Source organism: Corvus hawaiiensis, chromosome 4 (assembly GCF_020740725.1).
Source record: "Corvus hawaiiensis isolate bCorHaw1 chromosome 4, bCorHaw1.pri.cur, whole genome shotgun sequence".
Classification (NCBI taxonomy): Eukaryota; Metazoa; Chordata; class Aves; order Passeriformes; family Corvidae; genus Corvus; species Corvus hawaiiensis.
The window spans coordinates 24,550,155-24,575,657 of NC_063216.1; the positions used below are offsets into that span (position 1 = coordinate 24,550,155).

General features: G+C 42.3%; 1 long non-coding RNA gene across 1 annotated transcript in view; it reads left to right on the forward strand.

The window, feature by feature from the left end:
• LOC125325407 overlaps nt 1-23,311 on the forward strand; it is a 64,709-nt gene extending 41,398 nt beyond the window's left edge. The window contains exons 6-9 of the long non-coding RNA XR_007203318.1: nt 6,246-6,564; nt 7,305-7,443; nt 12,501-12,944; nt 22,600-23,311. This is a non-coding gene — a long non-coding RNA (uncharacterized LOC125325407). The remainder of the gene's footprint in view (nt 1-6,245; nt 6,565-7,304; nt 7,444-12,500; nt 12,945-22,599) is intronic.
• Nucleotides 23,312-25,503: the final 2,192 nt, after the last annotated feature.

Below are 25,503 nucleotides of genomic sequence, written 5' to 3' on the forward strand. Positions count from 1 at the left end.
TTTTTCCCATTAAAATTATTTCAACAGGTAAAAAGAGAAGCCTCTAGTTGATATACAGCATAAAATGGAATAGAAGACCATTTCTCAGTGCTTGCACTGAAAAGCATCTTTGGCTATGATTGTGGTTTACAAAAAGCTTAATTTTTCAGTGACAGACAAAAAAAAAAAATCACCTTTACTTTTCTTATGAACACCTTTTGTCACCTTATAACTTCCTGGCATGTTAAAATGACCAGGAAGAGACTGTAGGATACTCACAGAGATTTCCAAATGTTTCCAAAAATTTCCAAATCAAATCCTTTTGACTGGAATTTAGCCATTAGTCCTGACTCAGGAAAAATCAACAGTGTGAACTCTACAGAGCAGCACATGGTAAGGAAGGGGTGGAAGAGCACAGCAAGCTCTCTGCCATGTGCCCAGCCAACATCTGACGTTAAGCACCGTGGCCACAGCGCAGTCTTTCTGCATCATCCCAAGTGTATCATTTGGAGGATGCTTGGGGCGTACGGAGCATGTCTGGACAGTAGTCAGTACACGATAAATGAATGTCTGATTTGCTTAGCAGTTAAGCAGGCAGGATTCTGCCCACTCAGTGGCAATGTAGGAAAGAACACAACACCATAGAAGTAATACATAAACTGACAAACACACACACACACATGCATGTTTTAGCTTTGATTCTCATCTGTGGCTTTTACAGTATGACCCTGGTAAAGCCACTACACCTTCAGATCTCATGTTTCCAGGTGTGAGATATCCATTCACTCTCCATTTAGCACAACAAGGGCTAAATTCTAGCCTAATACAAATAACAAGCAGCAGGTATATGCTTCCAGGAAGCATTTTGCCAGTCATGTTTCCAGTAGCCAGGAAAAATTCTGGTTATCCCCATGAATGGAAGGAGGGGAGCTTGCCCAGGGGCACCCTGTCTCTATACCTCTTGGATCCCAGTAATGTAAGAGCTGCCTGTGCCTCCATGCCAAAACCAAGGGATTGTTTCCAAATCTGTGAGCCAAAAGTGTGATTATACTTTTTTTGGACACACCTCCATTTCCCTGGTTGCTCCTTCCTGCACCTCTAGTTCCAGCAGAAATCTCATTGTCTCTTATCTTTCCTCCACAGGATCTTGTCTATTTTTAGCCAGAGCAACGATGGATTTTATTTTCTCTTCTTTCCCTCCATCCAATCCCCTCACCACAACCCCCCCACTGCCATCCTATGCATTTGCAACAAAAGTGGAAACTTCAGAAACTATTTGTATTTCATGGGCATTCACACATTGTGCCAAAATGATGGCCCAAAAGTTTGGCGGGTAATCTCAACCCTAGAATTCGTGAGCTGATGATGAATGGCTGTGAAGCCTTTGTGATTGCTCAGGCTCCATTGTGGCTGGAACAATGGAGGAGGACACAAGTCTGGCTCAGGAGAGCAACGGATAAAACTGTTGGGGAGAATAGCGGGCTCCTGCCGACATGACCACTTGTTGACATTGAAAGGATTCAAAAACAAGTGAGCAGAAACAGAAACGATTCTGTTCGGCAAGGCTATTAGTTGCAACGTGTGGCAGTGGAGCGGTCACTCCTGATGTGTTTCCTCGCTAATGAGCCCTGAATGCCCTATTAAACTGGGATGCTATAGGCCCAGCGCCACTGGGACAATGCTATGCATGAACGACTCCCCCAGCACCTATTGGCTGCCCGCATGAAGGAAGCAACTGGCAACACTCAGATTTAAACGGGGCTGACAGTACAGTTAAATGATCATTAATTAGAGTTGCTGAACAGATAGGGACTCCAAGCAATTCTTAATGACAAGATAACAGTCTAGTATTACTCAGCTTTGTGCAAGTTCAAGCTCAGACCCCATCTCGGTCTTTGTACTGTACATGATGAGTGTCAAGTTGATTTTGGTTTCATTCCTATATTCACAAACCATCAGAAATCCTGACTGTGTGTTGAGGCAGAAATAGAGATTTTCATATGTAAAGATGAAAATAATCCTGTGTTAGGAATAGATTTTGTGCAGAAAAATTCATATTAGAAAACCGAAAATAGAACAGTAAAAAGAATATCACTTCTATCAACATGTCTGTAAATGAATCCATAGGGAAGTCACCACTCACCCATTTTCTGTGCCCTTTCATCAGCCTCTCTCCCCAGTACTTAACACGATCTATTCATCCAACTTCACTCCAGCCTTACAGCTCAAACCCCTGGTTTGTTCCATCAATCACTCAATACTAATCTGGGAAAATAAGAGAACACATCACCAAACTATCAAGCATTAGAAGCAAAAAGTCAGAGCAAGACATGAGCTCTGGCTTGAGGGCATCATTCCCCAACCATGGGTTTGGGAAGAGCCTTACTCTAAGAGTACATTACGTCCTAATCACCAGCTTCTGAGCTCTTCTGAGCTGGTGACATCATTTGGTGAAACAACATGTATAGCCCCTCCTTGCAACAGGATATTGGATTAGCACGGGTCTGATTTTCTACAAGAAATCCTGTTCGCTGAAGATTATTATTGACTGTATACAGTCTAGGATACAGTATAGTTCACAACCACACAGTACGGCTCCTAAAGGCTTACAGGCCCAGGGCACTTGTGAAAGTTCTCCCACCAAGGACTGAAGTGGTGAGACAAGCAATGTGCATTTGTGATTAGAATAGTGATTATAAGTATTTGGCATTCATATTTTCATTTGGCATTGTGGGTTTTGTTAGAAAGTCTTCTTAAATTGTGAAAAGTATACTGCAATAGCCACCTTAGTTCTGCAGTAGGTTAGGTAGGAACACATGTATATAAGTGATACTGAAAACTAAGAAAAAGTTTCTTGATTGAAACGTAAGATTACATAAACTCTTAGTAGCACATTATTCTGAAACTTTTTATAGCTTTATTTGCACATTTTAACAAAGATACTGTAGAGAGGGAGGTAGATCATGGCTATGACAAGATTGTTGCAGATTGTTGAGCAACTCACTTTAGCAATTATTCATATTTCTTATGGAATTCTCTGACATGATGCATACAATATAACATGAGTACGTTCTACGAATCTTAAAGCACCTCCATATAGGCCCTAATACAAGTAGTCCCTGATCCAGAGGATTTCTGAGGCAGCACTGAATGCAACTGCCAAGTAAACAAATTTCTTCTTTCATCTCTTCCCTCCTCATCTCTGTTGAAGGAGGTAGCCTTTTTAAAGGAAATGAGAATGTCATGGTAAATGCTATCATATCACCCAAGAAATTTCTTATCTGCTTTTAATTTTTCTTATGGCAGATTTGGGGGCGGGGGGAGGGGTGTTGTTCTTTTCCTTTGCAAATCAGTCTGTGAAAGCCTTCCCCAGAACATGCAATCTACATCCAGAGTATTAATTTCTCCAAAGGGAAAGGAGGTGAATGACAGTCAAGCCTGGGATTATGGGAGGAATATGGTTCTTCCTTTAGCAGCAGGGCAGCAGGCATTGCTCTACAATCACTACTGAGGTGCAAAACAACTTGTGAAATGGCATTCTGCTTAGTAGGCTCTAAACCTTGATTTCTAAGTGTAAAATTTTCCCAGCTAAAGAGGAATCAGAAAGATTCCAATACAAAGAATAGTATTACTTTTCAGGTAGTGTGAGTCTTATCATGCTCCACTGATCAACAGGATGAGTGGAGACAAGGATGAGGCTGCCTCCCTACCTCCCTCTTTATTTCCCCTTTCTCCCTCAACAGTACTGCATCCTTCCAGCACATACAGACTCAGCAGCACAGAGTGGACTTACACATTTTGATCCATTAAATGCTGGGCCAGGACATGGCAAAACTCACTCTGACATCATGAGATTGAGGATCTATTTTACAGAGGCAGCAGGTGGTTGGGCTCTTTGTCTGGCAGGAAAGGCAGTCTATCTACATCAAATTCCAGCACTGAGACTCTCAATCACATCTGAATTTTCAATGTCCCAAGAAAATCTGTTCTTTTATTTCTGACTTCTAGGCATTAAACATAGTCTCAGATAGTAAATCTCTAGATTTGTAGAGCCTGTCATAACATTGGGGTTTTTCTAAATGAACAAAATTTAGGCACCTCCCTGGAACTGTGAAATACTAGGATTGATTGACAAAGTGAAAACAGAGCCTAAAACCTTGCATTCTTCTGAAGACGCTCACTGATTTTATAATTCTCTCAAGATTTACATGACATATTCTGTGAGACTTTACACAAAGCAGGTGAAAACATGAGGGGACCCTGTGAGAAACACAACAGGAGTGACATAGATAAAGATTTGACTATTTGGGTATTCATTTCTATTTAAAGTTTTACAGAAACTGAGATACAACTGCGCCATTGAGCACTTGCCTCAGACAATTTGTAAGTCAGCTTGTTGTGTTATTATTTGTACAATAATCCCCAGTTTACTTTTCCAGTTCAGGCCTCTGTCACACATGTGGTTGCTGCGATGTTCAGAGCTCCCAGCTAAGAGGGGCCCCAGGAAGCTGGGTGCAGGATGAACATATAGGCTTTATTATGTTAAAGCCCACACAACAATTACATCCTCCTCTTGGCAAAGGGATCATTGAGGAGGTGTATTGTTCGTTTGCTATTGTCTCTCCCTCGTTTGATGCCTGGGTTGAGCTCTCATTAGGCCTAATTGGACATTTGCAGCATGCCCTCAGTGGAGGGTATACCTGTGTGTTCTCCATGCCCAAGGGCTGACTGGAAAACGGGATGGCTCCTTCAGGGAGGCTCTGGGGCCACGTTGTGCTGGCCAGATGAAGATCTCTGAGGGCCAACGCTGCCAGAGCACAGCTGACAGGCCCCATGAGCAGTGCTTGGGGTTGAGACCTCAGCAAGAGCAAGGCAGAGAACTGCAGCATCCCCAGAAACCCCCTTGCTTCATCTGGAGAAGGAGAGGGATGTCTAAGCCATGTGCAGTTTGTCCCAGAGGGTTTAATTTTTTCACTTTTTCTAAAGCAGTATTACAGCTTTCAGGTCAGACTTCCTCCATGGCACTCAGGCAGCCTGTTAGATTGGGTTTATTTATGACAAAACCAAACAAACCTTGCCCTTTTGCTTATGGTGGGCTCTGTTTTAGTTGTTAAGATCAGGAAAAATAATATTGCATTTAAGGTAAGCTCGGAGGAAATACGTAGCCAGCCTTCCTACCCACCTAATGTATCTGTTACAGGCCTCCTCTGTTGATTTAAACCTCGGTGTTCATTTATACTCCGAGATGAAAACCAACACCAAAACAAACCCCACTTTTGTCAAGGAATATTCAAAGGAATGTCGTGTCAGCAAAACTTCAATGAAAGCAAGGAGCATTGAGATGCATAAAACTATAATGTCTCCAGTTCCACATAGCTCTGTACCATATGGCCAGAGAGAAGCAGATGGGCCAGGTCACAGCGGGGGAAGAGAGACAGAGGCTTGGGATTGTTATCTGACCCAGTGGGCCAACACTAACAGACTGTCCCCAGTGACCAGGCTATTATTATCAGAAAGAGTTGATAAGAATGTGATCCCCACATTTATTTGCCCTCAGGTAGTTTTCACATGGGACACCTCATCAAAATGACCTTTTTTTTGCAGACGTTTATTTTGAGGCTGGAAGGGAAGATTTGACTCATGAAGAAGCCATGAATTGCACTGCACTTGTCTTTTATTGATTTTAGATACCAGCTATTCATATCTGTTTACTTGACTAAAGTTCAGAAACTTGCTTGTCTAAACAAGATAAATTCAATAAATAATGCAAAAATTTTTTTAAAAAATTATTACTATTATTGCTGTTACATGGCTGTGTAAACATCAGCCCAACAAAAATAGAATTGAATAGCATGGTTATTGACAGAGAAATCCTGGGATGTCTGAAATGATTTCAGCAGGAGAGTTCTATGTTATTGTGTTTCTCAGTGAGCTGCCCAGTATTAGCAATAAGAAAAGTTCCCCAAACTATTAAAGTTCAAGGTATAGTTACCTAAACATTGCACGGGAGGATTTTTGGAAGCATTATTTCAGGAAAAAAAAAAACCACAATAAAACCAACAACAAAAAGGTACAAAACTGCATGAAAAAATACTTGCATAGGAAAGTTGGAGACAGAAATCAGCTATTCCTGCTTATGATTCAAAGATGCCAAATATTTCACCTGAGATGCAGAATGGACCCATTAAGAGTAGTGACACTGCAGGTTTTACTCATGAGATTATCTGTGTTGCATTTTATGGCTTTTGCTCTCGAACACCTTACAGCTCCCAGCTGACACCTTCCTGGAGGCCCAAGTACCACTACTCTTAACTTTGCATCTAAGAGAGCTCAGCATCTGCCCCATGGGGGGGTGCAGACTTCCTGACCTCCTGGATCCCAGCTCTTCAAATCACAGCCATCCTTGTTCCTACTGCTGAAAGAGGGACCTCAGCCACGAACATGAGGGACCGATGCTCTTGCTAGAGCCAGGTGCCCCTGTGCTTGGAACAGTGGGGATCATGTCACCGCTCGGTATCTCCAACCAGCTGGAACATTTACCATGGTTTCTTTTTGCCCAGGACTGGATGCTGACATTCCTTTTGGGTGAGTTATTTCTTAGCTGTGCGACTTGGATAAACAATAGGTGGAGATGGAGAAGTCAATTTTACAACAATGATATCATTTGTTCCTCCCATTCTAAGCTGTTTTGCATAATGGAGACTTTGCTGACCAGATATTGCTGCTTGACCTTATGCACAACTAACTAGTTATTATGGGCTGCAAAAGCAGGAAAGCTCTGTGTCCAGAATCTCTAAACCTTATTAAAATGGCCATTTGGGACAATGTCACTCTAATTTAAACAGAGACTTATTGCTGCTAAATGACATTACTAGAGCTCATGGAATTTAGGCAGATCGTTACCTCTTGCTGAGCTTGGAGCCTCTGGCTGACCTCGATGTGCATCCTCTCCTCGATACACCATCCTTGGGAAACTCAGCACTTGCACTGAGCCAGGGATTTGGCATGGAGAGGGGTGATTTTCTGTTTCCCACAGCACTTACTCCAGGTTGGAGATGTGTTAGGGAAGGGGGGTGTGTCTGTGTGTGTGCATCTGCATATGGGTAGGGGAGGTGGACAAGGGGTAATCAAGCCCTTCAAAGAGAATTTTGTCTGTCCAGGATAGTCTACACCACTCACCAGTGTTTGGGGCCATGGACTAGCTCAGGATTAGGATCCAATGCATACTGTGGCTGAGCACAGATTTTGCTGAGTGATACATCATAACTATTCATTGCAGCCTTTGTGGGCTTGAATTAAACTTTTCTGCTATTGACTTCCAATAGGAAAAGCATTCCTAAACTACAGGAGCATGTAAGGAAAGCCCATTCCTCATCTGTAGAGGTGTCAAGAGTACATCTAAGAGAGAAAAAGGAAGATGTTTGTTGGCTTACCACTCCTGGATTTTCTCCTCTGCTGAAAATGGTAAGGTTTCTACTGAAAATTAAGGTTATTCAAGGTAATTTGAACATTTCTGGGTAAAAGAAGTCCTGGAGTCCCTGCTGTGAGCATGGATGTGAGGACACAATACCTCTGGACGTGCCCCAGTGGAGCTGGTAACCCTCTTGTGGGAGACACACAGCACCTACCTCAGCCATATGCTGCCAAGTTACACAGACTGACATAGAGATACAGCATAGTCACAATAGACTACCTTTATTTTCAGTTCCATGGAGGCTCATTTCACCTCATCTCTACTTTTGTAAAGTATTTTTGCTCTTGTGCCTCTGAGGTAACTTGATCCAGTTATTTTTATTTAGTCTAATCTTAAAAATACTATAAACCAGCTCTGATTTGAATACCTGACTGATTTGCTTTAAGGATACTCTTTGCTCTTCTGGACTGACTGTCTTTTCTCTCCATGTCCCCTACTTTACAAGAAAAAGCTTCCATTGACTGGTCAGACACAGAAATACTTCTGAAACGCAAGCAGCTAGACTTCTGGGAAAGGGAATGATATATTCAGAAACGTCCTAGAAATGACAAAAAGCTATATGAGGGTGCCAAAACTCTGATCACTTACAAGAACTCTTTCAGTATACACACAGAAGCAAGAATGACAAAGAACAAAGAAAACAGAAGATGTAAAGAGGGCAAGAAAACTAATTCCCAAAGTATTAAATGTTTAGAGACAGAATATTGGTCATTTAGTGAAAGTGATTTCCCCTGGTGACCGGGAATGCGGTAGAAACAAAAATCAAAGTATAACTCTGCTTAATATACATTGTCTCAGCTTGATGCTGCAAAGGACATTTCATTACAAGCCAAAAGAACAGCCCTCACTGATGCTTGCTCGAATGCTTCAGTTTCTGGATTAAGCTGTCCCATTGTTTTGAAGCATAGTTATGGTTTAGAGATCAATGGGGCATAGACTATCCTAATCTACTATGAACAGCCCATAGCAGAGAAGGGACACTCTGCACTAGAGAGCCATCTAAGTCTTCTAATTACTTTGGCTACTGATAGATTGGCTCTTACCCCCTTGAATTCCTTTGTCACTGAGGAGTTAAAATTCATGAGCGTCTATGCTGCTGAATGCTTACTCCAGTGCTGCTATTTTCTGCGCCAAGCTAGCCATCACCGCAAAGAGTCGGAGGTCTGTCAGGCCATCTGTTACATAATAGTCAACAATCTCTAAAATCTGGGGAAACTGAGATGGAGAGAGCAAAGATGATGAAGGGTTTAAAAAGAACAGATTGCTGCCTTGCTTGGAAGGGAGGGAGGCAGGGGGAAGGGGGAAATAAAAAGCCCTGATGGAAGCAGAGACAAACCCGATTAGCACAGCCAGCAAAACAGTCCCCCCAAAATATTAATGCACCAGACTGGTGGGGAAAACAATGTTTTAGCGCTGGACAGCTGAAGGAGGCCACAAAAAATTACAACTGTAATTTAGGCATTGTCATAGACAAGCAGACACTGAAGATCATTTGAGAACATCCTCTAAATCAGTAAAGAAGACCACTGCAAATATTTCTGTCTCTGTGTTATACAACACACTGTTGCTGTACCACAGGAAAGTAAGTGTAGTATTTTCATTCCACTCTTTTCCTTTCCTCATTTCCCTCTCCCTTTGCAAAGAGGTGTTTGCTGATTTTAAGGCATCAGAAAGGTGATGACTCGGAAGTAGGGCTCAGCTACCTTGCATTTGTCTTGCTACGTGTCCACATTTTAAAAAAGACTGACTCTCAGAAGAAATATTATCCATTTAACTGCCTCTCCAGCCACTGAAATTGTACCAGCGGTAATACTGGCTGGGTGAGCCACCCAGCTGCATTTAAACTCTCCTAACATGAGCTGACTTCTAGTCTGCTCTGCCCAGTTGTGTCTGTTCTTATCCTTGCTCCCCTCTCTAAAGCTTGCAGAGCTTACTCTACCAGCAATAACCATAATGCTGGTGTCTTCTTGATCTCCTCTTATGGGGATGTGTCAGACTAAGCACACTGCAGGTCTCAGCACCAGACTCCTTGGAGCTTCCTCCAAATGGATGTCCATTCTACATCAAGGTACAAATTTCACCCCCAGACTCTCTTGACATGAAAATCCACTGAGAATCAGAGGTCTTATGGCAGTTTCAGGAAGCTGTTTCTGTTTGAACAGAAACGTGAAGCACCAAGCAGACTCAGGCTGTGGTTCTGTCAGCCCTCTGTCTTTCAGGGACTAGGTCCTACCCACGGGATTCAGTGGCCTCTCACATGAAAACACATGATCTTTACTCCTGTAAAGTTCATGTGCTTCAGACCATTTCATCAGACAACACTGGAATACTCATTATGTATGTGCTCTCTAGCTCAAGTGCTTTGCTTTGTTACCCCTTTGATCAAATAATTTTTAAACTACAGCAGAAAACACAATACATGGCAGTTGAGGAAGGGAGAGGAAAGGGATATTTTCTGAATGCACATAAACAACTAAAGATGCAGGGATAAATTTGCTGGTTAACTTTTCATATGACAGTAACCAATGCCAAAGCAAACACATCATAATGGAAGCAAGTAAAATCTGTGTTCATTCACTCATTGCTGCTACTATAGGTTAAGGTGGTTCATTAACTGATATACAAGTGCATAGTGTAATGCACCCCTCTTAGCTGTGTTAATGGATCACATAAGATAATGCTGACAGATGGAAAAGATGAGCTTTATTGGTCTGATAAAAATAAACAATAAATGCAGGCAGTGCTGAACTGGATTATCATAGTGCCACATGAGTTGTGTAATGATGTTAGCACTGGCGCCTGCCTCAGAACTGATGCTTCGGAATACTAACATTGAGCCACTTGATACGTGTTTGATGTCTAAACAAGTCACATCCTTTGCTGAGAGGAACAAATTGCGATGGAGACTGGCTGTGGGGCTTCAAGTTTCAGATAAAAACCTGGCCAGAAGAATTCCATCCAAATAATTGTCCAAAAGACTTTCTACTTTTAATCGTATGAAATATGTGGTTGGACCCTTTTTGCTTCTTTTGTTGGTTTTTTTTAAACATCCAAATAACTTGGTCCCTGCTCTAGTGCTAAAGCCTTGTCTAACATTTCGTGCTGGGAATGCAAAGCAGGGCACCAAGTACAGTAGTACAAATAACACTTTATTTACAGTTTCATGGCTTTCAGATTTCCTGTCTCCATAATCACTTCCTACTAATTTCCTTCTGTTTTGTTTGAAATGGTAGTCTTTTCAAAGAAAGTGCCCAAAGAAACAACGCCTTTGTAAGGTTTGGATTAAATCACGGAGGTTTTTATACTTCTTTTTCTGTATTTCCCAGTACCGGTTTTCTGCATTAACAGAGTTTGTGCTGTATGTCTGGATGGTTCAAACAAGATCGTGATAAGAGAACTGCAAAAAGGCCAGCACTGAAGGGCCAAAGTCTCAGCTGGAGGAAGCTGGCACAGCTCCATCAATGTGCATCAGCTACAAACCAGCCTCACTTGAAGAACCAAATAAATGTTTTAATGCTGGACATGAAAAACTTTCAAGCACTACCATGACACTTGGAAAATTTGCTAATACTTGATCACATACAAAACATTAAGATAAAATCAAATATCTGTGTTGTAGGAAGTAAATAAAAGCAACTACCACAGAAGTGGTGTTTCTATACAGGAAGAGCAGCTCAATCTGAAATTAAATCCGCAGAGTATTTGACATATTTTTATCTTCTCTAGTGGTTTCAGTTGCCTAATGAGCAACATCTCCTACAGCTATATTTAGACTCCTCTACATTATGCCAAGTTGGCTGACCAAAATGGGACAGATCCCAAATCCTCTGTCACTTTTCAAACTGAAGCTAACAAAAAAAAAAAAAAAAAAAAAAAAAAAAAAAAAAAAAAAAAAAAAAAAAATCTGTGCAAAGCCTTAACGCTGAGTAGCATGAGTAGACTGTACCCTTAATATTACCTCCTTGTTATATCCCAACTACCTGGCCAAAATTACCTGTATAAAAATGAAGGCATACACCCCGTTTCCACTGCTGACCTCTGGCCTTCCCCTTCCTTCAGAGCTCTGATTTTTCTCCAGGCCTTCCAGACCCTGAACACTACCCTTACTTCCGAAAACAGAAGGGTAAGGAATGTGTGTTATTTAATTTATTAGTGGGTTATCTATAGAATTGTTTAATTAAAAAAAAAAACCTCATACATATGCCAGTGCTGCTGCTGGTCAGTGTTGACCAACCAAATATCACAAAAATGAAGATATGAATACTGGAAATGTTTGCCACCCTTCTCACACTTTTCCACGAATGGATCTTTGACTTTACTTACACTGTAAGTCAATAAAAGGGCAACTTCTTTCAAGACCATCAAAACTTGCTAGGGGTTCAAGTACCCATCTCATCAGCATCCTCTTGCAAGGACCCTCATAATATATTAGTTTCCAGAAAATTAGACAGTCGCCTCTGGGCAGAGCTCCAGTGTCTCCAAATGTGGCTTTTACAATGCGTAGTTAAGCTCTGCTTTCATTTTTCAAGTTGAGGGAAAACCCTCAAAACCTTTTACTCTTTCCCTTCACTGAACACAAAAGCACAGAAGTTTAGCTTTTTTTGGCTCCACACCACCTTCTTCATCAATTAGTCATTTCTCAATATGTAATACAACAGTAGTAGTAGTAGTAGTAGTAGTAGAAGAAGGAGAAGAAGAACTTTGAAAAATCAAAAATTTTATGAATACACAGAATTTCTGAAAGAAAGGAAGGATTTGATATCTGTCTATGGCTTTCCATTATACTAAGCTAAAATGCACTACAGTATTTCTACAGAGATACTAACATTCATTACTTTTCTCAGTGAGATGATACATCAGATATTTACAGGTACTGCACAGTCCAAATGGCTTTATGATCTTCTGGAGAGGACATAGAGACAGAGAAGAAAAGATCTGAACAGGCAAGAAGTGATGTGATTTACAGCTTCTTTACTTACACTTTTTACTTAAAAGTCATTCACATGTAAGACTAATACCTTTTTCTTTTTTTTTTTTTTTACCCCAGCTATCTCTCATGGAGCTTCACTGCTTACCTGGATAATTATGAGGAGCACCCAGCTTTTGACTGGAAAAATCCTTACAATAATCTACAGCACATTTACTAGATTTGAAAGATCCAAGTCACACGGGAGATGATGGTCATGCCTGCATCGCAAACTGGAGGACACTGCAGAGATTCCACAGCAGATGGAGCCCTGAAGAGCTATACCTCTAAGTTTCAGTGCCCCACAGCCTACACCAACCAGCATGGTTCTGGGAACAACTTATCCACAGTACAGGCGGTGCTGCTGTTGAATCTACACGTCATCCTCCACAGGACATGTTAGACTGTGCACCTTCTAACACAGCTGCTGAGTGTCTGGGCCTGCTTTGCCTCACACCCAGCTGAGTTGGCTCCCTCTGGACCACAGATTCTTACAAATCCACTTTGAGGTTTACATGAATTAAGGTAAGTAAATGTGATCAGTGGAGACAATCTGTTCATATTGAGAGTATATTCTCTGATTACGCTTGAAGCTTTACCACTCTCGTCTTAGTCAGACCGGCATACTTAAAATACACATTCCTCACAGGATCATTATAAAACATTCCCTCTTTAGATTCAACAATCCATGTAGGACATGGTGTAGGGTTGTGAGCTCTCTTAGAAGTCTGTGTTCAATCTTCTGTTTACTGTCTCTGGGAGTTAGAGCAGAAGCAAGATCAATTTTCTCTCATTGTAGTGATAGGCAGAAAGGCTTTTCTGGAGAAGAGCTTAAATAGGGGCAGGACTGATCTCTTAGAGACTTTTATCAGACTCTGCCGGTGCTTAGAACCTCCAAAAATAATTAGTAATGGCAATTTTAAAAACCCAAACAAAACTCCCTCCATACTAAAATAGGTCTTGGTTACAAACCAGGAATGTCTTTTCTAGGAAAAGGACATAAAAGCTGAAGTTGTAATGCAGACATTGGGCACGGAGAGTATAGTTTCTGTTTTATGGGGAGAGAGAGCAAATATGGAGGCATTCCGTGCTTCTTATAACCACAAAGTTGTGGACTGCCTCCCCTGCTCTCAAGTTCACCAGGTGTGCTAGTTTATACTTGCAGTTCTATCAAGATGAAAATGAAGTAATAGCATTCAGGAAATGACACATAGAAAGGAAGAACCAAGTGAAAAAGTAGTATCAGGCATAACCTGAAACTTGAGCATCCTACTTCAATCAACTTTATATCCCAAGTAAATGTGAGAGCTTAGCAAATCTTTTAAATATGCCTTTGATCTGTTCAGATGCTCAAGAGAGAGTCCAAGACCAGAAACCTGGCACCCAGGGGAGCTTTTGTCTAAAGAAAGGTGCTCTTCAGGTCTCCACTGAATGAGAGAGGGGCAGAAGCTCTGTGGGAGGTGTTCTCCAGCTGTGGAGAGATGCAAACACTTTGCTGCTGTCCTAATATTTCACACTCCAGACCAGGCCACAAGACAAACAACCCGGGTGTTGTTTCAACTGTCTAATTTGACATGGTTTAACACTACAAGAAGTGAAAGAAAACCTTAGCACCCCTCCCACCCCTCTCCTTGGACCAACTGAGCTGTCACTGTCTGCACAGAAAGTGATTATTCGGTTGAAAACACATTTCGGCCTGATGCGAATGGAACAGACTTAAAAAGTGGAGTTTCCTTTTGTGCCTCTCCTCCAAGGAGAGTGAAAAGCAGCAAGAAGAGATGCAGGAGGGAAGGAGGTGACCACTGTGCACCATCAGCACTCCATGCTGCCTGTTCTGCAGCCCACCCTCAGCAGGCAGCCCCAAAGGCAGCCAGCTGTGGCCTTGCCAGTGGGGTGAAGAGTCTTGTGCAGGCAGTGACAGATATTTTCAGGGGGAAATGTACAGAGGGAGCTGGAAAAAAGTGTTGGCGTGATGGAGTTTCAAAACCAGAGCTTTGCTAAGCAGCAGGCTGCAACCTTTGGTTAAAGTTTATCTTGCAGAGGTTGATAGCTTAGCAACAAGGAGTATTTTCATTTGTTTTGTACAAACAGAAGAAGCAGCATCAGGCATGTCAGAGTACAGATGTGTCAAGGCATCAGGGGAGAATCACTGGGGAGCAGTGATTTGCAGCACGGATGAGCAGGGATACCCATCTCCAGCAACATGGGACTCTCCTTCACACATGAGAATGAAATTGCCAGGACACAGAAAGGATTTTCAAGATCCCATCCAGAGTAAAGTCATTTTACTTATATATGCTAAGAGTCTATTTTCGATTTTAATGATGTCCATGAAGCAAACTTCATGGAGTTGACTTCCTATTTTGAAGAATATCCCTGACTACTAAAGCTCACTTTAATCTGGGTGCAGAAGGATGTAATATATGAGGAAAAAAAAAAAGCAAGTCATATATGCAAGTAGCAAATAGCTGCTCTGCCATCATACAAACTGAGAATTTGTATCTTGGGGTGTTTTTGCAGCCTAACTGGACAATTGACCTCTGTCCCCATTCAACATCTTTCCAGGCAGCAGTTTTTACTTTCAGCTCAGTACTGAAAATCAAGAGTGAAGAAGCTGTCACATCCCACCACATCATGTCCTTCATTCACTCCCCTAAGAATCTGCACACACAGCCAGTATCTCTTCCTGTTCAAGTCAATAAATATTTTGATGGCTGAATACCAGTGCATTTCACAAACTCTCAACAGAGAAAGTACAGCAGCAGAAAGGAAAAGATGCCCTAATTATTCACAGGTAATGATCTCAGGTTCTCACTACACATTTATATCCCTACCCTCTGTTAATGAATTCATAATGTGGTAAGAGTTGAGCAACAGCAGAAAGCACACCTTACACAGCCAGTCTGATGTACAGCTGTGACACTGTTGCATAGGTCCTCCTCTGCTCCAGTAAGTTTTCACCTTAAAAAGGTGAAACAAATTTCTCCAGAGCTTTCCATTCAGCAGAACTTAGGGGAAGCAAAGCCAGAGTACCCTACACCAGCAGATGCCTGGGGGACCACTCAGTGCTCCCATGGGATACTGCCTCCTCTCCATGTACCTGCCAGACATGCAGTGAACAAGGCAGGGCTCCAAAGAAGAGGGGAACTTTCACCATTAGCACCAGGGCATTCCTCTTAGACATTTTGAAGAGAAGCATACTGTACAGAAATGCCCTCTGACAAATTTGTGCAAACAGCCTTCAGACCACAGGCTGACACAGGTCTTACTGACACTGGCAGCACCACGGGGTCGTTTGCACACGGATGGTCGGGGCCTGGCAGCACATTAAGGACTAAGGCTTTTGTTACACTCTGCCACAAAGATCTTGTTGTATGGAAGTGTGCTTGAGCAAGCTCAGTTATCAATGTGGAAACTGATGCAACTGAGTGATTAGAAAGCATAGTTCCTTCTTCCTATCCAGTCACTAAACCATCTTTCACTGTCTTGGAAAACACTGTTTTTTCTGCAAAAATATTGTGGAAAGAGAGCAAAGTGGACTTAGGACACCACTAGGATAAGCTTGCCAGCTCCTTACATTCGAACATCTTGAAGTGGACCTTCCTAATCCAGAAGTCTGGTGAACATGTTATGGGTTGGTAGTGCTGGGGGCAGGGGAAGGTAAAGCATTGGTGTATTGCTTGTTTTAGTTTTATGTATTCAACTTCTCTCTCTTTTAGACACACACACAAATACACATCTTTCACAATTTGTGTGATATACAACAACATGAATTTTGTCAGGTTGCACAAACATTTATCCTAAGAAAACAAGTGTTTCTACTACTTGCACGAGCTCCCAATAAACAGAAGGTTCCAGCAGATCTACAGTGGCACCTTACCTGAAAAAAATTTCAGTGTTCAACTTCATCTCACCCAAAGCTTTCAAAGGATCAGAAATATGAAAGCAAATGGTCACACCTTAAGAATTCCATTGGATTCAAAACTTACAACCTGCCAGATTAAAATCTTCTATAGCAATGATCCATGCCATCAACACCTGAAATTTTACGAACAGTCTTGTTTTCTTGAAAGGAAAATCTTGTTTTCTTATACCCATTTGTGATTGTTTTGCAGATCTACAGAAGGTCTTCCACTTCCACAGCAAGGCCAAAACACCTTCATTATGCACAGCACAACCCAATAAAATGTCCCCACCATGATGTAAGAGAGAGAACTCTCACTAATCAGCACACATTCTGAAAGACACAGCCCAAATTACATGAATCAAAATCTAAATGTAATTCCAGACTCAATATTCTAAATTCAAAGTGACTCCTATAATTATAACTTTTCCATATTTAAAACAATAGGTTGAGTGAACAGGAGAAAAGAAGGGCGTTGAATGAAATAAAGAGAAGAAGGATCTCTGTGTCATAGTGAGTCACAGATTTGTCTCATTCAGTAATATTCACAGATGAACGAAACACTCCTCTTCCTGGCCGGAAGCACTAAGCTCAAGTGAGCAAATACCTAGCAGGAGAAGCAGTCATTCAATTAGAAAAAGTTTAAAAAAGAAAAGAATCAGAGTCTCTCATAGAATTGGAAATTATGGAGGACTGGAGAGGCAAAGTTCAGGTCAGCGTCTGAAGGCTCATAATTCAGGGTTAAGAATAGGATTTTCTGCTGTTAGACAGGGACGTGACCAATGAAGGTGACAGAAGAGATGAAAGTTCATGTGAGATTGGCCAAGAAAGACAGAAATGTGAGCTAGAAAGATGATGCAGATGTGAAAAATATGATGTAAGGTCTGTTGAGGAGGGTATTTACAGTAGAGAATTACCAGTAAGTAGCAGCGGACTTATTTTGTGCTGATGGCTGGAGGTTTACTTACCCCCTTCCAGATTGCCAGAGACCCCTCTCTGATCACCCCAAAAGGCTTGCTGCCAGTCCCCTGCTCCTGGGGCTGAGCTGCAGGGTCAGCCCTGATGTGGCACCACTGGCCAACATGGCTGATTGGACTGAGGGGAGCCTCACCGGGGCCTCAAGCAGGAGCTCCGGATCTGTGTTTAAGCTCCCACACTTGCCCTTGGACCCCACATGAGCGACATTGTTGACCCTGACCTGTGGTCTGACTCCTTGGCTTGACCTCAGACCTGCCTCATTGCTATGGATGTGTCTAGAGCCATTAGGCTGCATTTGACCCTGGTGACTGCCAGTGGAGGATGTGACCTGCTCTCCTCTCTTCAGTGCTGTGGGGCTTGCCAGGGAGCTCACTGCCCTGCCCATCCTGCTGCCCTGCCTCACCCTTGATTCCCAGCTCTCCTGCCCTTGCTGTGCCCAGATGCAGGAGGAGAGAGCCTACCTGGAGCAGGTTCAGGGTGATGAAAGGAGCACAAGGGATACTGACAGGGCCTGCTTTGGCCAGCCTGGCAATACCAGAGCTCTGAGCTGGAGCACAGCCCCCTCACTAAATATCTCTAAGGTAAGCAGGCGGAAAAAGGAACAAGCTAAACAAGCTGGCAGTGTTAGCATGAAAACAAATGTCATTTGGAAATTAGACACAGATTTCTTACCATCAAAGCAGCTTGTGTCTTGAAAGGCCTGCTAATCAGTGCAGAGGGAGCAGGAACGACAGCTTTTAGATAGAGCTTGAACAGCTCACAGAAATGATTATATGACAGGCAGAGCAAGTGCCAGATCCAAGCTCTTATTTGTGCAATGAACACAACAATGCTCAGCACATCCCTAGGGCTGGCAGCAGACTGGATACCTGAGGAAGCCAAACTTTTTCTTCTCACTTGTCTTTTCACTACAACCTTTGTGCCTTGTTTCCTTGCTTCCTTCTCTACACTGCACATTCCTGGCATTGTGACTCCACCACAGCTGGCTAAGGGGAAGGAGAGAGAAGTCCCCATTTATCTTTTTGGCAAATTCCCCCTTGTTTTAAACACTTTGCTTTTTTTGAATATTAGTGCTACCATGCTCGTATTAGATGTGCCTGATTAATTCCTTGGTGTTTTACCTGGTGAATACTGAAGTTAATTACAGTCAGCATGCTCACTGCAATAGACATTTTTCTCTGCACTGTTCTCTCACAGTGAGCTAAAGAGAAAGCCTGAGCCCATATTTGAAATCCTCATTCAAATACTGCATTCAGTCAAGCAGTTTAAAATTGCTTTTAGGGAGGGAGGGAGGAGAGAGGGAGGAGGCTTGGGGGGAGTGTGGTCTTGTACTTGGTGACTGCTGCAAGCTGGAACAGCACGGAGAAGGAAGGGCCTGTTTTTTGATATTCATAGCAGGGAATTTAATTTAAGGCTGATGTGTTGCTGGTTGGAAATATGTATTAAATACCCAGATGCAAGAGAAATGGGTAGAGAAAACAGCAAAATAAATACAGGATATTGGCTCATCTATGCCGAGTGCTGATTTCCTAAACCTGGCACATTGGGGATTCACTGCCTGCCCTGATTTTGTGTGTCACTGATTTGGCTAGGATCTAAACACAGAGCTTCACAGTTACTGAACCACTGTCCCAGACCCAGCCAAGGCTGAGCACAAAGCAGGCCTGAACAAACCAGCAGGCAGACTACAAAGGAAAAGCAATTGTTCTGCTTAGCAGCAGCGCTGTTTCTGCTATGCTTAGCATAGGAACAAGTTAATTTGGGAGCACAATCTTCTTAAAAGGAAGAGCTCCTTAGCCCAGCTATCCCTAGGTTTCATGCAGTGTGCTGCCCTTTTTACTGTGCATGAGCCATGGATGTTACTCACAATGTATTTTTTATTACTCAAATAGTATAAAAGCTTCTGATAAAAATCAGCTCTCTTAAACCTCTGGCTGGCATCTTGTTAAAAACTGACATCATGTTTCCCTGTCATCATTGGCTCACGAGGAAGTTTCTGCCATGATTTAATAAGCAAGAAGAAGGATTTTACTGTTAAGACAAAATAAACTGCAATATCAAAACTTTCATATAATTTTTTTCTCCAGTGCCCTTGGTCTAAACTATTTGGTCTTAACTGACTCTCCACAGAGGTAAAGATACATCATCGTGAGTACAAAACATGCCTAAAAAATATAGAGCAGAGCCTCTAAATGCACACAAGCTGTCCACAGCTCCATCCGTATTAACAGAGGTGTAGAGACCACCAGTGTCCAGAAATGAGCCCCAAGACAGTTAAGCAGCCGAGAGCAAAGCAAGGAGGGGGCACCTGAGCACACAGACTCACTGTGCTGAGATCTGCAGTGTCCAGCATGGCCAGAGGAGCCTCAGAGTAAACAAACTCCCTTGGCATAGGGGATGGAGGGCATTGTCCTGCTAGCAGTGCAGCACAGGCACCCCCATTCTCTCCACAGGGTGTGCAGGCAGTTCTGTCAGGAAGGAAGAGATACAATCTTGTCTCTTCTTTGCTATAGTGATCATCTGCAGATGGTTTCACATTTCTTGGGGGCAGCTAATATAAATTAGAGCAATTTTCAACCCCCTCTAAGACATCCAGGGCATCCAACACTGGGCTGCCAGAGATGCAGCTCGCACTTTTCACTCACTGCTGGCTTAAGCTGTGCTCTCCTCAGCTGCCTGAGCTGCTCCTTTGCTACCCTTGACAAGCTATCCCATAGCTGTGTACCACTATACTTTGTTCTCCCACATTTTTTTGTAACAGCCTGCAAAATGCCACAAAAGGAGGACAAGCAGATCCTTGGACCCACTGTTTCTCACCTGCCAGGGAGCAGGGGACACTGCAGGGAACACAGGGCAAGATGGTGAGACTTCCTTCCCTCCTCTGCAAAGCAGCAGAGGTCTAAATTCCACTCTGTCCTCATTCAGCAGAGCCAGCAGCTGCACAAGGGCTGAACGAAGACCCCAAAGCCCAGCCCCACACTTGGTGTTGTGCAGGCAGTGGGGCAGTGCTGCCCTTCAGCCATGCCAGGGGCCATTCCAGAGCCATCAGCTGCCGTGGATGGAGCGGAGGCACCGAGCCCTGCTCGGGCACTCAGGGAATGAACAAAGTGAGTGCTGGATATAGCACCCTCATTCAAACAGCATTGCATTTTAGCACCAGAAATAGTATCTTTTTCTTTCTTCTTTTTTTTTTTTTCAGTGAAACTACTGGCAGAGAAAGATACAACTTAGCATGAAAATAAGTATCAGAATAAGGCCCTAGCTGAATAGTCGGTACTCTGCATAATTCTCTCTTTTCATCCCTTCAGCCTAGATCCTCTCCAAATATTCAGATCAAAATTTGCAAAGTAGGTCCAGCATTTTGGCCATCCAAGTAAAAGCTGGAACATTTGGATTCTGCCTCCATCATATCCCTCTACTTTGAATAAAATCAGCTCTCTGATTTTGCCATCAGGCTAATTATGAAGTCTCTGTCCCTTTCTTTCTCTCTCTCTGTCAAAGATCAAAGAGCCAAAAGATATACACTTACTAGTAATAAAGAAAAGAAATATACCATTTTAAGGAATGCATTCAATTCTCCTCTCTACTAGTACTTTGTGCATTCAACATCTTACTTCATCTTCAGCATATGAAAAATCATGTAAGAGGAAGGACAGAGAAAACCACAGGTCAGGATAAACTGTGGAATGATATTCCTGCCATTTAATGGCAAAAGTCTGTTTCAAAGATCCCAACATGCTTTACAGAGTCTACATTTAAATGATGCATTGTTAGACAGTGGAGAAGACCAGCAGAGGGAAGTAGTCTCAAATTATAAGTGAAAATTAAAAATTACAAGCAAAAATACAGAACAGGAGACAAATCCAACCACACAATTTTCATTTTAACTCTCTGGACAGTACAGTAAAAGGGCCAGCACACACTCCCATCAAAAGCAGTGGGCATAACCTTTAGAGCCATCTTTCTTAAATCACAGATGAATTCAAATGGGAAGAGGCACGCAACAACAAAAAAAATAGTTGTTAATGCATAAAACTACTGTATGACTTCCAATAGCTGGACTCAAGAACCCTGGTTAAATACTGACTTTCTTTCAGAGTCAATCAGATAATAAGACCCCTTTAGAAGCACAGAATAGTTAAATTCATCACCATAATTTAATTGTAGAAGGTTATTAAAGAGCACTTCGACTCCCCTCCTGCTTCGGCGCTGCTTTTGTGTATTAAACTCAGACTAATCAAATTGCAGATTCCAAGAGTACTGTATTAGTCATCCCCATCCCTTTTAATTTGTTTAATGGCCTCCTTTTTTCTCCCCCCTCTTGTGTGTGTGTTCTGACTGGCTGTGCAGTGCTTAGGCTCACGACATGTAAATAAAGACTGGATAGGGGAACAGTTCGTCGAAAAGAATAAAGCGTGCCTCCATTCTAAAGTTACATTTGATGTCAGCGTAATTCATGGGACGTGTACTGCAAGCAATGGTGCTTATTATTTCTGCTTAGCTGTCTACAGACACAGGAGAAGAGGGAGAGGGGGAAAAAAAGGAAGAAAGGAAAAGAAAAGAAGTCTGAATTTACACTTACTGCTTCAAAAGCCCTTTTGTGCTTCGCCAACTTCTCCTGGCTGAAGATGCAGTATTTTGCCAAAAAGTCGACCGCAAGAGCAGACAAAAAAAGGATAAAATAGCCCATTTTCCCCACTTTTCCTTAAGCATTTTTGTAAACCACTATAAAGAGAACTATTTTTTTAGATGCACAACAACACTGGCCACAGACACCTCCCCTTACAGAAATTTCAATTTATGGTTTGCTTCTTGTGTTTTGGTGGGTGTTGTTGTGGGTTTTCCTTTTTCTTTTCCCCTTCTCTTTCTTATTTGGAAATGTCTTTTCACCTGGCCCAGGGCACAAAGTCAAAGTTAGCTGTGAATAGGAGATGTTTAACATGTATAAAGCATAAGAGCTCCATCCTGGTCAGGCAGTAGGCTGGGAGTGTGGCGAGGGCTTGTTGTTGTTTGTTTTAAATGTTAAAGAAAATAACCTCTTCAGACTCGAGATCTGCAGAGTGGCATCCTCCATAGATACTCCCAAAGATACCACTAGAAATTAAATTCCTTTGGTTTGTTCCAGTCAGAAAAGACAGGTATTCAAATAAACTTTTCTCTTTCAGTATTAAGGAGCTATATCACAGAAAAGACACACCTTTTCCTACTTCTCTCTTACTGAGGTCAAGTAGGACACATTAAACCACTAAAAAATACCATGCAGGATTCCCTATCCTCAAGTTTTTTGCTTGTTTCCAGGTCTATCACCCAAGAAGACAAAGTATGAAGCTGGCCTTGCTTCCTCACAGAATGAAAAACTGCTGAGAGTAGGATGAGAAAATTGGAGGGAAAAGTCTGGTCATGCCACGAACACAGGCGGAGCTCATGAGCTCTGTGGATGGGACCAACTCTGCCACCTCTGCATTCAAACTCCTCCTAATACTTATTAGTTCCTTTCCAATGTCTTTCTCTCCGTCCCTAGGCTGCTACTTCTACCACCTCATCACCACCTTCATAGGAAAGAAACCCTACTTTCACATCAAGGGAAACCGCCAGGAGATTCAGGACCTGATGGGGGAAAAGTGTTGGGTCTCATCTCTTGCAATTTCCTGTTCATTTAGAATGAGAACTGGAAAATAGAGATAATCATTTGCAAAAGCGTGCCAGAAAAATAATCTGAATTACCATCATCATCATTATCAGTAAAATTATTTTACTATAAAGAGAGAAGGAGTGATTCACAGTGCTGTGGCAATGTGGTATTCTGGCTGGTATCTAAACAAGCTTGCAACATAAATCTCTTGTTTCCTTTTAAAAGAGTACATTTGTCTTCAGGTTCTGTTTTGGGGTATGAGCAAGAAAGGTTCCTATTGGGAGGGAATGTTCATTGTTTGTTTATTGCTGTGTCCTGAATGGTACAATAGGACAAATAAAGATGCCTGAATGCCATTGTTTCATATTCTATAAACCCCAGATGAACCAAATCTGTGTGATAAAAACAACAAAAATATCTTGGCTTTTCATGTCAAAACAGCAGCAGAGATTTCTATTTCAAGCACGAATTGACAGATGCTCCAACATTGCTGTTATCACATGGTGTTTTTTCTAATTCTAAACTAAACTATGACGCTGAAAGGAATGAGAAAACTAATTTCTGGCCAAACTGGTTTTGCACAGGTCTATCTTACTGTCAGCCTCTAAGAAAGTTTTAAGTCAAAGACAACCAAAGCACTAATCGCATAGGTTCTGGAAAAGAATTGCACTGTGCTTAGGATTCAGCACTTCCCTAGGACCTAATACCTGTTTTTACCACAAAAAATTTTCAGAAGTTGCCCTTTTTTTGTTTGCACACCGACATGGGCTTGGGAGATGTGGAGTTCCAACCCTCTGGGAAACATCACTTCTGGGAAGATCTGCATTGGCGCCCTCTGGTGATTCTGGAAAACAGCAAACCATGAAAGAAAAACTGTCATTTCACTTGTAATAAAACCTTAATGTTTCTTCTCATCCAAGTATTTCATAAAGTTGCAACTCCCCTTGCAACTGAGTGGTTAACCAAATAGCCCTGTAACAATTTCAGGAGGGGAAAGATGGAGGCTCATGTCTCTCCCAGAAATGTAGGATCAGGAAAGAAAACTTCAGTTCTTATTTAAGCAGTTTTAAGGTCAGATTAGGATCTTAAACAATGTATTCTGCTTTGGTGAATGACAAAGGCCAAAGGATGCAATATTTTCCTGTGTAACTGGTCCAATTATTTGTACCTAGCCAAAGCACAGTTTTCAGGAAGACTTTCCTGTGTTGGTCTGAAGCTGGCAGAATATGGAGAATCCCATATAGATGTATGGTACACTTTTTTGAAGACCAATGTTTGGCTTACATGACACTTGAACTTGTTTTAAATCTCAACAAAATCAGTTTTTCCAAGGTTAAAGAACCCTTTTTGTAGTATATCCCCCCTGCAAAATTACTTACATGCTGTAGTTAAAGATGATGCCTGGAGGAAATTAAATGAAGGTCAGTCAGTATTTCTGTCAGACATTTTTACCATTCCTTAAAAGATTTTTTGGTGATTCTTGTCCCCCTAAAAAGACTGACAACTTTTTAAAACATGGACACCAAACGGTATGGACAGCCTCACCAGCACCATTGATCTCTCCTTACTTATTCTTTTCCTCCAGTATGGCCAAAGGGGCAAACAAAGAGCAGATTTCTATTCCAATCTTGGGCAATAACTTCAGCTTTAGGAAAAGGTTTTTCTCCAGCCATGTTCCACACGCATCTGTTTCTCTCTCTTTGTTTATTCTCCCCATCCCCAGGAAGTTTTTAAATCGTTGATCAATTTTGACCAAGTGAGACAGAGGAATAGATGGTTGACAGGAATTAAGTACCTACAAGTTTCATGAAAATAGGCAGCAGAGTAGAGGGAGGGAGGGAGGCCCTATTAATTCCCTCATTGAGGGAAAGACCTCAGCATGAGCTCAACCTTTGTTACAGCCTGGAAATCCACACGAGAGAGAAATCCTGGAAAGCAGCCATCATTAGTAGCACCGCTCATGGAACCACCTGTTTAATTAATTATTCTCTGCTGTAAAGAACCGTTTAAAAACAGCTCCATAGCTTTCAATATAAGCTTGCTTGCAGTGCCCCCAGTAGGAGTCACAGAGACTGAGGTCAGGGGGAACTGGGCCCCATGTGCATTGTACCTCTCATAATATATACCCTAAAAGGCAGCTAGAGGCCTTTGGGCTCAGTCAGACCCACGTTTGGGTCTGCCATATTTTTCCTACTGTTGCTCAGCACTTTACAGCCAGGAACTCCTCTGCCCTCCCACCATCGAGCTCTGTCTCCTCTCCCTGCCTCCAGGGAGGGAGCCCAGAGCAACTGCATCCAAAGTCATGCTCAGGCCCTCACTCTGTAGCTACTCAGTTCGCACAGAGGAGGAAAGCCTAAGAAAAACCAGCTGCCAAACTCTAAATAAATCCATCTGAGCATGTCTGCACTGAAACAGCATCATGAACAGACCAGATTTATGGGACAGAGATAGTGTGTCCCCTCGGGCTGGGCTAGTTAGTCACCCTATACCAAATGTGGAGGCATAGAATCATAGAATATCCTGAATTGAAAGGGATCCACAGGGACCATTGAGTCCAACTCCTGGCCCTG